This window comes from Protopterus annectens, chromosome 8.part0 (genome assembly GCF_019279795.1).
Source record: "Protopterus annectens isolate FY-2018-M chromosome 8.part0, PAN1.0, whole genome shotgun sequence".
Taxonomy (NCBI): domain Eukaryota; kingdom Metazoa; phylum Chordata; order Ceratodontiformes; family Protopteridae; genus Protopterus; species Protopterus annectens.
The window spans coordinates 410,986,337-410,999,413 of NC_056741.1; the positions used below are offsets into that span (position 1 = coordinate 410,986,337).

Sequence of the window (13,077 nt, forward strand, 5' to 3'; positions counted from 1 at the left end):
AGAGGTACAAAGTTTACACAAAGCATCCTGCAATCCATTGAAAGTCCACAAAAGTGAACTCTTGCAAGGTTTACATGGTGCAAAATCTGTATCTTAAGAGTATCCATGCAATTGCTTATTTTTAAGCAAGGGGATGGGAGAAACCTACCTGCTCTAGAAACCTTCCTTAATGCTTTCATATGCTGTCATATGTAGCATCTTTTTACACTGTTTTATACAAACACATTTAAAGTAGTGTAAAAGCTTTACTAAAATGAAACAAAGATGTGAAATATTTGACAGGAGTACCTGGCACATGAACCAAAACAAAGCAGGCAACTTTTAAGTTAAAATGACAAAGTGTGAGATGTTAAGGGGTCCCAGAGTCCTCTTCAAAAGCAAGGATCTTTCCGAAACTTGTGTACACTGCAAGCACCAGTGGGTCTTGCTGCGTTTCTTGTAACTAAATACAATAGTCTGCTCATATGACTCGACAAGGCCTACTTTAGGTAATATACATTTGCTGCTCTTGGTAAACCATTTCACCCCTGAAAGTACTGGAACCTCTAAGTGCATGTTAAAGGTGGGCAGTGCTTTTCCCAAAAGTGTATGTGGCAGGGAAGGGTGGTAAAATGAACAAAATATCCATACAAAATATCCATACAAGATACTAAACAGGAAAACAACCAAGGAATACAGTTAATGGCCCACTGCACAAAGGCCTGCAATGCAGAAATTTGCATACTAGGCTCGACAAGTACTCCTGTAATGCCGGCAACATGTTCATCCAAGAAGCAAGAGGAGGAGCTGTAAATGGATGGCAATATATTTTTCCTTTAACCAGCCACTGGAGATGCACAAGCCAGTGCATTTCTTCGTGCTGGTCCCAAACCCCGATAAATGGGGAGGGTTACATCAAGAAGGGCATCTGGTGTAAAACCTCTGCCAAATAACACATGCGGACAACAATACAGATTTCCATACCGGATCGGTAGAGGCCCAGGTTAACTACTGCCACCAGTACTGTTAGCCAACACAGCGCTGGTAGAAATTGGGCTACCGTTGGCCGAAGGAGAAAAGGGGGAAAGAATGCCCGAAAGCAGAAAGAGGAAGGTTAGGAGTGTAGTAGTGAGGGTAGGAACTTTGAATGTTGGCAGTATGACTGTTACAGGAGAGAGCTGGCTGATATGGAGAGAAGGAAGGTTGATATATTGTGTGTGCAAGAGACCAGATGGAAGGGGAGTAAGGCCAAGTGTATAGGAGGTGGGTTCAAATTGTTCTATCATGGTGTGAATGGGAGGAGAAATTGGGTAGGGATTATCCTGAAAGAGCAGTATGCCAAGAGTGTATTGGAAGTGAAAAGAGTGTGAGTGATGTTTATGAAGCTGGAAATTTATGGTGTAAATGATGAATGTCGTTAGTGCATACGCTCTGCAAGTTGGGTGTGCAATGGATGAGAAAGAAAAATTTTGGAGAGAGGTGAAGTGGTGGTGAGTGTACCCAAGGGTGAGAGACTGGTGATTGGAGCGGATTTCAATGGGCATGTTGGTGAAGTGAACAGAGGGGATGAGGAAGTGATGGGTAGGTATGGTGTTAAGGAGAGGAATGGAGAAGGTCAGATGGTAGTGGATTTTGCGAAAAGGATTAACATGGCTGTGGTGAATATTTATTTTAAGAGGAGGGAGGAGCACAGGGTGACGTACAAGAGTGGAGGAAGATGCACACAGGTGGATTATATCCTATGTAGGAGGGCCAGTCTGAAGGAGATTGGAGACTTGAGAAAGTGTAGTCAGGCAGCATAGAATGATGGTCTGTAGGATGATGTTTGATCAAGAAGAGGACAAGTGTTAGAGCAGTGCCAAGGATGCAATGGTGGAAGTTGAAAAAGGGTGATTGTGAGGTGGCGTTCAGGGAAGAGTTAAAACGGGCACTGGGGGGGCAGTGAAGAGTTACCAAATAGCTGGGTAACTACAGCAGAGATGTTAAGGGAGACAGCTAGAAAGGTGCTTGGTGTGACATCTGGACTAAGGAAGGACAAGGAGACCTGGTGGTGGAATGAGGAAGTACAGGACAGTATACAGAGGAAGAGGGTGGCAAAGAAGAAGTGGTATTGTCAGAGATGAAGAAAGTAGACATGAGTATAAGGAGATGAGGTGCATGGCAAAGAGGTGGCGAAGGCCAAGGATAAGGCATATGGAGAGTTGTATGAAAGGTTGGACACTAGAGGGAGAAAAAGGACCTCTACCGATTGGCTAGACAGCGGGACAGAGCTGGGAAAGATGTGCAGCATGTAAGGGTGATAAAAGTACAGTGAGGGAAACACTCACAAGCGAGGAGTGTGTTGAGCAGATGAAAATAGTACTTTGAGGGGCTGATGAAGGGGCTGATGAAAGAGAGAAGGTTGGATGATGTGGGGATAGTGAATCAAGAAGTGAAAGATTAGCAAGGAGTAAGTAGACAGCTATGAAGAGGATGAAGAATGGAAGGCTGTTGGTCCAGATGACATACCAGTGGAAACACGGAGGTACAGGAGAAATGGCAGTGGTGTTCTTAACCAGATTGTTTACTGAAATCTTGGAAAGTCAGAGGACGCCCGAGTTTAGAAGTGTTTTGGTACCTATTTTTAAGAATAAGGTTGATGCACAGAGTTGTAGTAACTAGAGGAACAAAACTGATCAGTCACAGCTTGAAGTTATGGGAAAGAGTTGTGGAAGCTAGGTTAAGAAGGGAGGTGGTGTTGATTAGCAATCAGCAGTATGGTTTCATGCTGGGAAAGAGCACTAAAGATGCAATGTTTGCTCTGAGACTGAGGAATTTAGGGAACGCCAGAAGGAGTTGCATTGTGTCTTTGTGGACTTGGAGAAAGCATATAATAGGGTGCCTAGAGAGGAGTTGTGGTATTGTATGAGAAAGTCAGGAGTGGCAGAGAAGTATGTAAGAGTAGTACAGGATATGCATGAGGGTAGTGTGACAGTGGTGACGTCTTCAGTGGGAGTGACATATCCATTTAAGGTGGGATTACATCAAAGATCAGCTCTGAGCCCTTTCTTATTTGCAATGGTGATGGACAGGTTGACAGACTAGAGGCAGAAGGCCCCATGAACTATGACGTTTGCAGATAACATTGTGATCTGTAGTGAGTAGGGACCAGATTGAGAAGACCTTGGAGAGGTGGAGATATGCTCTAGAGAGGAGAGGAATGAAGGTCATCAGGTCTAAGACAAAGTAAGTGTGTGTGTGTGTGTGTGTGTGTGTGTGTGTGAGAATGAGAGGGAGGATAGAGGAATGGTGAGGATGCAGGGAGTAGAGTTGGCGAAGGTGGAAGAGTTAGTACTTGGGATCAACAGTTCAGAGTAATGGTGAGTGTGGAAGAGGTGAAGGAGAGTGTGTACAGGCAAGGTGGAATGGGTGGAGAAGAGTGTCAGGAGTGATTTGTGAGACTGGTACCAAGAGTGAAAGGGAAGGTCTACAAGAGGGTAGTAAGAACCAGCTACGTTGTATGGGTTGCAGACGATGGCATTGACAAAGGCAGGAGTCAGAGCTGGAAGTGGCAGAGTTAAAGACGTTAAGATTTGCACTGGGTGTGACAAGGATGGACAGGATTCGGAATCAGTATATTAGAGGGTCAGCTCAGGTTGGACGGTTTGGAGACAAACTCAGAGGTGAGATTGCATTGGTTTGGACATGTGCTGAGGAGGGATGAAGGGTAAATTGGGAAAATGATGTTAAGGCTAGAGCTGTCGGGTAAGAGGACAAGAGGAAGGCCTAAGATAAGGTTTATGGATGTGGTGAGAGGACATGCAGACGATTGGTGTGAGCAATATGCAGAGGACAGGAAGAAATGGAAACAGATTATCTGCTGTGGCGACCCCCAATGGGAACAGCTGAAAGAGAAGATGCTGGTTTAAGGCCCTTTTTCAGTAATGACCTGGGCCCAAAAGCAAGTGTGCAACAATCATGGAAATACACAAACCATTTAAAACCATCTGATAGCATAGCATGCCAATCAAAACGAGTGAAAAAGTGTTTGGATATTCACAGGCAAATCGGCTACAAATAACTGTACAACTAGGAAGCGAGCGAGAGAGCGAGAGTGAGCGTGAGCGAGCGTGAGCGAGCGAGCGTGAGAGAGCGTGAGAGCGAGCGAGCGTGAGAGAGCGTGAGAGCGTGAGAGAGCGTGAGAGAGCGTGAGAGAGCGTGAGAGCGTGAGAGCGTGAGAGCGTGAGAGAGTGTGAGAGAGTGTGAGAGAGTGAGAGAGTGTGAGAGAGTGTGAGAGAGTGTGAGAGTGTGAGAGAGTGTGAGAGAGTGTGAGAGAGTGTGTGTGTGAGAGAGAGAGAGAGAGACCACACCCATTTTCAAAGCTTGCACTCATTCCCAAGATAAAAGAAATCTGTTCCAAATGCGGTTCCCCAAAGGAAATGGTTCCGTCAAAACATACAAGAGATTACCTTCACCTGGAAAAACATCAAGCTGAGAAATTAGGAAAATGAACTATGAATATGATTAGAAACCTTAACCTAGGACTTTATACTCAAAATGCTTCCTGACAGATAGGGAAGACCCATATTTATTCCAGTTTGCAAAATTCATTATCTGAACTTGGGTCTCTTCTGATGAACTTGGGTGCTTTTATATCATAAGCGTCCCTTATCTGTAGGGCAAAAATGGAAGTGGGATTCTTATTGGTGCAATAAGACAGGCAGCTTAACATCTAGTTTAATTAGGTAGCATTTATTCTAAAAAACTGGTGTAAGTTTTTGTTTGGACCAACACTCCTGGACAGCAGTGCAAATGATGCAGAGCTGCTTGCCAAAAGCAGAGGCAACAGCAAATCTCAATCATTTTGCAGTTAACTACAGAGCCTGCATAGGAGTCCTGTTAGGGCTCTGCTCTTCTGTAACTAGATGTCAATAGCTAAAAAACATACCCGTATTCTGGAAGACAAATTGCCAGTGGCCAGTACAAATGTGTAGACAACTTACCATAACTGCAGGTGTTATTGTCACTGCTGCAGCTAACTTAACTATCTTCAGTCTACCCGAAATTTTAGGACCATCAGCTGCTGTCTGGTTAATGTCCAATTCCTTGTATCAGATTCCATTAAAAGAACTCTATGGTTTTGCAAGCATTAATGGAAGAATTAACTATGGCTCCACACAGCAGCCTCCAAATTTAGCTACAATACACATGTTTCTTTACTTATTCTGTCCCTGGATAAGCATCAATTATAGTGCTTGTAACAGTGTTTAAAGTCCAACGTAAGACTAAGCTACTGTGGGGACTACTGGAAATGTTTAAGCTTGAGATTTCTGAACTAATTTCTTATTTTTGGGCAGTATACCACTCTGCACTACAGAAGATGCCCAATACACCTCTGCAACAAATGTAAAGCATACTGAACAATGTGCACCAGTGGATAACTGTCTGCTTGACTCCCTAGGTTACCATCCTTTTTGTTCTGCAAACAGCTTAACAGGAGTTTGTCAGAACCACAGCACTGGACCTTAGACAAGTATATAAAGTGCCCAACAGGCTACCACTTATAAACTTATCACTGGAGAAAGAAAATTGGTTTGCCTTGGAGTACACATGGAGCAAAGCCACTAAAGATTGAAAAATCAGTCAACACTACATATACAAGTAAACACAAAACAATGCATTCAAAATAGCTCCTCAAATCAATTACGCACTTCCTGTCAAGTACCATCATCCTGTTATTTCATTCTTAAAGTGGAACTACATCATGCATTTTACTTCTCCCCTCTGTAGCATGACGTGTCACCTTTATCACACCATGGTATTGCTGGTTCTACTAAAAGCATCACATGTTTCCATAAGCTTTTTAAAAGCCCCAAGGGCCAAAGTGACCATCGCCTCTTAAGGTAATTCAAAGTTTTGCAGAAGACAGATTTCACTTATGAGCCTTTACAGGACCCACGTGGGCCTCCCAAATATCACCACATGCATCAGTTGTTAAAGTTTGATTGTGCTCAGTCTGGACCAGCATTGCCCTCTGGATATATGGCAGTACTGGTATGGTTCAGTCCAGAGACTGCACGTTGATTCTGCTGAGCCTTCAGTCCCAAACATACCAGTAGAGCAAAAGACCCCAAATTCCCCGGTCAAGGAGAGGCTTGCATGCAGACCCTCTGAGCCTGTAAGACTAGCTCTCCAGGGTAATAGCTTCTTCTAATGGCAAACACCTTACCACTGTCTTGGTCCAATTACTCCCAAGAAAAAACACATACAGTAATTAGGCTGTCCTGAATTTCCTGCTCGGCTTCTTCAGGCTGTGGCAGTAATAGAAAATCATGTGCATCCCCTCTGGTCCTCAAGTAAGATGTAATTTGTGAAGCCTTTCTTAGTATGCTTCCTTTGTGCAGTTCAAAAGCCAAAGGGCAAGGAGAACCTGCAAATGATGGTCACCCCACCTTGAATCAAAAAGTGTTCTTTAGCTCTTTTTAGACCAAAACAAATCGACATTCTTTATGTCCAATGACAACAGTAAAAGCACTAAAGCATGATAGGAGTGTGGGGGGGGGGGGCTGCTGGGCAAGTAGTCAAACCCAGTTACTTTAAACCCTGAGAGTACCAATATCAGTTTCCAAGACCATCCTTTTCCAGGAACCAGAACAGTCTAGTATGCAAAAACTAGATTTCTCAGTTTATTACCATTATGGTGCTTTACAGCAGCTTAAAAAGTGAGAGCCAGTTTTACATGATCCTACAGAATGGGAGAGCTCTTCCTAAAGACAGGATAAATCTAAACCCTAAACTGGTATAGGCTGCTCACACAGGTATGGTGATTGGACATTTCAGCAGCACTATAATTTAGCTGCTGGGCTCTTCTCTGCAGACCACACTTACCATTCTTTATATGCCACTTATAAACAGCATGGTCTTTGGTCAGAAAAAACTGCTCGGACGTCAGTCTTTCTCTTTTCTCCAGTTTCTTAAACTTTTTGGGTTGGGTTGACATTACAAAGTGTACAGTAATCCCCCTTTAATTTTTTTTTTGTAGTGACTACTGGATTCTTAACAGTATTTAACTTACAGGGCTGCTGCTACAAGGTCAGGCTTGAGACAGCAGCTGCAAAATGCTTACAACTTATGCACTCTGCCTTACCTTCTGAAATACCTGCAACTTCAGTGATTCATCCTTAAATTTTCCCAGGACGGTCCTCAGAGGATTTAGCCACAGTACTTTGCCATGTCCATCTGTCAATCATCCTGAAGAGCAGCATAGCTGGCATGTAGAACTTTCCTTTAGGGAACACATTAAGGCCTGGAACCAGTCTGCAACCTTCAGCTGTGACGAGACAGATAACTACAGGAGCCAGAATGGGGTTTTGTACAAGTAGTTAGTTCTACAAGTACAGCAGACCTGATCAGGCTTTGAGGGCTTTCAATTAAGTACCAGGGAGACGGGTAAAAGGTACCTTCAAATGCTTCAGACTAGGTGAACTGTTGTGCACTTAGGCCTCCAATTCCTAAACGCCCAAATATCTTTACTTTTACTATATTAACACTTTCCAATTCGTATTCATGCCCTAAGCTAGCAGCTTCAAAAAGGATGCATCCTCCAGGGAACAGTCATACGAAATGGATTCCTCATCAAATTCATAACCTAATGGTACGAGGCAGTTATGTTAAGACCGTCTTCATCCAACGAGCCTCTTATTTAAGCAGGTATGGAAGATAAATTAACAGTTCTACAGTAATGACTGTTTTTGAAACTTTTCCCTCCCAATTTATTAAATTAAGAAGTCAAGATGAAACTGAGGACCCTGAACCTGAACGGACAGTCCCAAGTGCACAAGACCTCAAGACAGGAATCCATGTACAGAGTACTACCTTGCATGCTATCTTAGCAGATGTACTGTTTCCACTTGATAACTTGGACTCTCATAGGTTGTTCATAGTGAATGACACCCTCTCCCTACTGCACAGCCAGCTCCCAACAGAGGTCCAAGATTCTATCAGATGTTACAACCATCTGCAACCCAGTCTTTGAAAGCACACTAGCAACTGCTTGGGTAGGTCCAATTCCAGAGGGGTGGGACAAATTCCAAAGTCAAAGACTACAGAAATTCCGTAGTCAAAGGCAACTGGCCATAAGTTTATATTTAAAAACCCTCCCCAGACCTTTGCAGTACTACTTTTCTGTGTACCTTTGACAGCACAGTGGTGCAGCGGTCTATATGGTCACCTCACAGCAAGAGGTTCTCTGGTTAGATACTCAGTTGGGGTGCCTTGTGTGTGGAAGTCTGCATGTCCTCCCTGCTTTCCTTCAAGTTTCCTCTGGGTACGCAGTTTCCTCCTACGTTACAAAGACATGTGTTTGGAGTGTTTCTCTCAGAGCCTCCACTGAAAAATGGCTAGTTTCTGGTAAACGGACAAATGTAGAATATGAATCATTGTATGGAATCTGGTGCTAACACTCATGGCTTTTGGACTGGCATGAGGCACACCCTGGGAAAAATTCTAGTTTCCGTGGAAATTTCATCAAATCAAGAATATTAACAAGAATGAAGAGAAGTGTAACAAAAAAATTTCCCTATGGAGTACTTATCTTGTCACATTGTGGAAAACTGTTCTGGAACCCAAACTAGGCTGACCATGAATGTTCTTGAAAATGTGCAAAATTTAAAAAGTAAACTGCAGATTGCAATGACTGACCACATTTTGATCTGGTACAAGACTGCAAAAGCCTGGTTGACCACCTGAGGGTACATGATTTAGCCAGGCAAGGGCAAATGCCAGCCTGAAGCAGATTCCCATATATCAGGAATTCTATTGTAACACTGATTTAGAGTATCTCACTCTTGCTCATCTCTGATGCAAGGACTTTACTGTCCTTAAAGAATCCCCCTCCCCTTGAGGCACTAAGGACATGAAAATAACAAGCAGCCAAGTACCAAGCAGAGAGTCCTTTGAGCAGGAAAATACACGCTAAAGTAGCATCTGGAAACCCAAGCAAACTATTCCTTAAAGCACAAATGCTAGCAAACAATGAGCACTGTAGACATCACACTGACCACTGGTCTACAGAAAAGCCAGTCTCCTTATCAAGTCAGCCTACTGAGCCTCTTCTGGGTTGGGGAGGGGGTGTATACAAGGAATAATTCTCAAGCCAGAGCTCAGCATGGGGCCTTCAGCTTTAGCTTATGGGTTCTGCTTCAAATCAGTATGCCAACTGGGCTGCTGCTCAGGATACTCAGCCATGAACTGGTCAGCACTACCACCCAGAGCACATGACAAGGTGCTGCTCAGAAGCAGCACCACTGCCATCAGAAGCTGAGGAGCTACAAACTAGACTCCTTGCTTACCAAACATTCAAAGCAACTCTTTCAGGGACAGCAAGACAACTAAAAAATTCCTTGCCTTCTTCCACCATTCAGAATGTACAGTGGGACCATGCAAGGTATTTCCTGCAAACCCCTACACGTGCCATCATCCAAAGCATCTGGAATACAGACTGCAGACAGCAGTGAACCCCCCCCCAAGACTAACAAGCCTATTTCAGATATACAAGTACCCTGAAAATTGGAGTATGCAAAAAAGGACAGCTGCACAGGCAGGCACTAGGATATTTTGCTACTTTTTTGGAGGCATTATATAATTTTCAGATCTCATCCTGAGGAAAAGGTTGTGCAATCTAATTAGGAGTGTTGAAGTGAGCAGTGGTTTGGATGCAGAATTTAACCTTACAATGCTTTTCAAACCAAGATAAATGGCTAGACAACAAGCTATGGCAGTCTTGTTCACTTGGATACAATGTCAAGCAATATTTCTTCTGACCCTTTATGTTCTGGATAACAATGAGGGTTAGGAAAGGTACAGAACCAAAGGAGAGAGTCTGTTTACCAGGAATGTATACTAAAGGAAACAAAATCAGGTTCAGTACAGTCTTGCTACAAACTTACTGTGGGACAGAGTCTGCAAAATAAGGAAATTCATCCATGAACCCCCCCCCTAAAAAAAATGAAAGTTGCCCCATACCATGGAACTTGAGGCTATTCCAGAGGCTATTCCACTCCCCAAGATCTTTAATCAAACTACTTTTGCAGTGTGAATGGAGAAGACAGTACTGCCACACTTCCATAACATTCTGCACCAACACAAAATTTGTTAGCAACTATGACTACTGGAAAATTAAGGTAGTCCGTATACAGATTTTGGCCAACATAAGAGCACTAGTCTCAGTCTCTAGATCAGATGCATCAGCAATGTCACATGCAAGCAGAAAACGCCTTAAAGAACAAGATCAGAATCCCCTTCATTAAACTGAACAGGGGGCTATAAACAAGCTCTGGAAATGGGAGAAACATTTGGTTTAGACCTGGGAAGTCATTTTGGACTAAATCCAGCCACTTGGTTGATCAAAATCATGTGCTCCTGTTCCATCCCTATAGCTTGACCAGTTCTAACAATCAAATGGCATAAAGGCCAATTCAAGTAAAACTCTGTACAAGTGTGCCATTCACTTACAAAAAGTTAGATACTAGCCAACTTAAGAAATTTTGTATTAATTTAATATTTACAATATATACACAAAGAAAAAATATACTGTTAGAATAAACAAACTTATACAATTAACACATCAAGAGTCTTGGCATTTCAATTCCAACATTCCAATGCTAGTCTTTTCACAGATCTTATTCTAATCACTTTTCAGTTTTACTAGCACTGCTGACCCTCAATGCAGAACAGTTCAATTTCAGATTTTTTTGTAATAACTTTTCTAGCTACTGCCAGGAGACCCCAGAACATTGTTTGGCTTTACAAATAAAGTGGGATATTAACTAGATCAATTACTACCAATGGAAAATTTATCAAACCATTGTCTTCCGAATATACTTTTGTAATCCATAAGCAAGACCAATCAGTTTTCACATCTTTACTACAGCAACAAACTGAAGTAATTTTACCAACTTATACTTTATAGGGAGCAACATTCTCTGTACTATACATTTCCACAAATTTCCAGTATAAGCTTGAAGTTACACAGATTCAAGTTTTATTCTCACCATGTACTGAGTTGCTATTTAAAAGTCAAGTCAGATTACTTCCAATGATTAGTATTACTATAAATATTCATAAATTGTGTAGTGGATAGCACTGTTCTCACAGACCTTCATTTCCTAACTCAGTTCTCTGCTACTGAGTCTTCGGCAAAAATCTTTCTGAACTTCCTGCATACAAACATACATACATTTTGCAGAGTGCTCAGCTTTCTTCCACAGTCCCAGACATTTAAATGAACCAGGGTTCATCTAAACTGTTGGGAGTCTTGTTTGAGCTCTATGATAGGCTTAATCATATGGGAGAAGATCCCTTGCCCTGTAACCTAGGCTTAATCATATGGGAGAAGATCCCTTGCCCTGTAACCACACCAAGTACTGGGATAGGCTATTTTTCCCCTGGGGCCTTTAGACTGTGGTCAAATCAGATCATGCTCCCTAGTTGAGCATTAACAGAAATATCTGATGTACCTGTACTTGGTGACAAGTGTCTATGGGATGGATGGCCCTCCAATGTATCTACCAACAAAACAATGCTGCTGCACTAACCTTTTGGTCACTGCATCAGCTGTAGGGCACACGTGTCAATCTAATCCACGTTTTTTGTTGCAGTTTTTGGAACTTTCCAGTTCTCAGGCTGTGTGAAGCACCTTACTTGGTAGGTGATTCAGTCATCACTAAACTACACTGTCTTATTCTACATTCTGATTGAACATGGTGTGCGTGTTTTCTGGTCTTTGAGACCAATTTTTAGAATTCATTCTAGGTTGGTGTGCATTTGCTAGTTTTTGGATGCTGGTTTCAAGGAGCCGATTTCTCTGCTCCATAAAGCAGACTGATGCTATGACAACTGGTGTATTCTAATCTTGTTTCAATGGTGATGCTTTTGCTTTCGCATGATTTTGAGTTAAAGGCTGTGGCGGCTGTGTCTAAGCCAAACAACATGTCCACTTCATCGAATGTGACAACCAAGGTATTTCAAAGTTTTGGTTTGTTCTACTGGCTAGTTATTTAACCAGTCGAAGTTTTGAAGGTCAGTTGTCATGACTTCTGCTTTGGATGGGCTGATTTTCAGCACACTTAGTTCAGCATTTTCAGTAACTCTTAAAACATCTTTTAGCTCAATATAACCAGCACAGGCTAGACAGAGAAACTCATGATTGCAAGAAAAAAGTCTATTACAATGAACAGTGCTGAAATGGCAAATATTTGGCAAATGACTCATCAGAAATTAAACCTCAAAAAACTCTAGAACACAAGCCACAAGCTACTCTGTATGCAAGTAGGCTGCGCAAGAGATATACTACCCATTTCTTTGCATTTCCTAGCCAATTACAAGTATAAGGAACATGAATATAACATGCTCCCTTTAACAACTCTCCAGTAGTAGACAGCTCAACCTCAGCAGTATCCAAAAAGCTACCGAACACACCCGATAATTACAATTTGCTGCCTTCATTAAATGGCACCAACTCGTTTCTCCATCTGACTCCATACCGTACAAAGGATGGAATGAAAGCAGTAAGGTTTGAAAATTCTACAAATGAATCCCCCATCTAGGTTCATCGAAAAAGTGCAGTTCAGTGTAATGTACCGTAGGGGTAGTCACGACTAAGGCAATTGGCGTTTTAGTACAAATCCTCATTCACAGGAATAATCCAAAGGCCGAAGTCCGTCCCTGTCAATTTTAGAACTTTTCCATGTCCCCAGCAAGCTCAGCTGATGCCACTCAATTCTTTTGGCTTCAAGTTATTGCATGTTGGATGGGGCGCCCATAACCATGGCCCTCTGTGTACTTCTAGCAATTAATACCCTATACAAACTAAAGAAATGAAACTTTCCTAAAACATCACAGACTAGACTCCTTACCATTAGGAAGGGGTAATGAATCCAGCTTTTAGTCCCTAGCAGTTTCTAAATCAGCAACTGCTGTTTTCTTCATTAAGGTAATCCAAGCTTCCCTGGTTCTGGAAGCTTGTTTTTCCAAGATCAGGCAGTTGTGTTTTGTCAGTCAGAAATGAAAGATGCAACTAAGACATACTCCAGTCTGAAAACATTTGAGGGGGACCATCAG

The 13,077-nt window shown here is 42.4% G+C and overlaps 1 protein-coding gene across 4 annotated transcripts in view; it reads right to left on the reverse strand.

The window, feature by feature from the left end:
- LOC122808839 (tropomyosin alpha-3 chain-like) overlaps positions 1 to 13,077 on the reverse strand; it is a 609,453-nt gene that overhangs the window by 218,905 nt on the left and 377,471 nt on the right. The gene's annotated exons all lie outside the window — the stretch shown is intronic.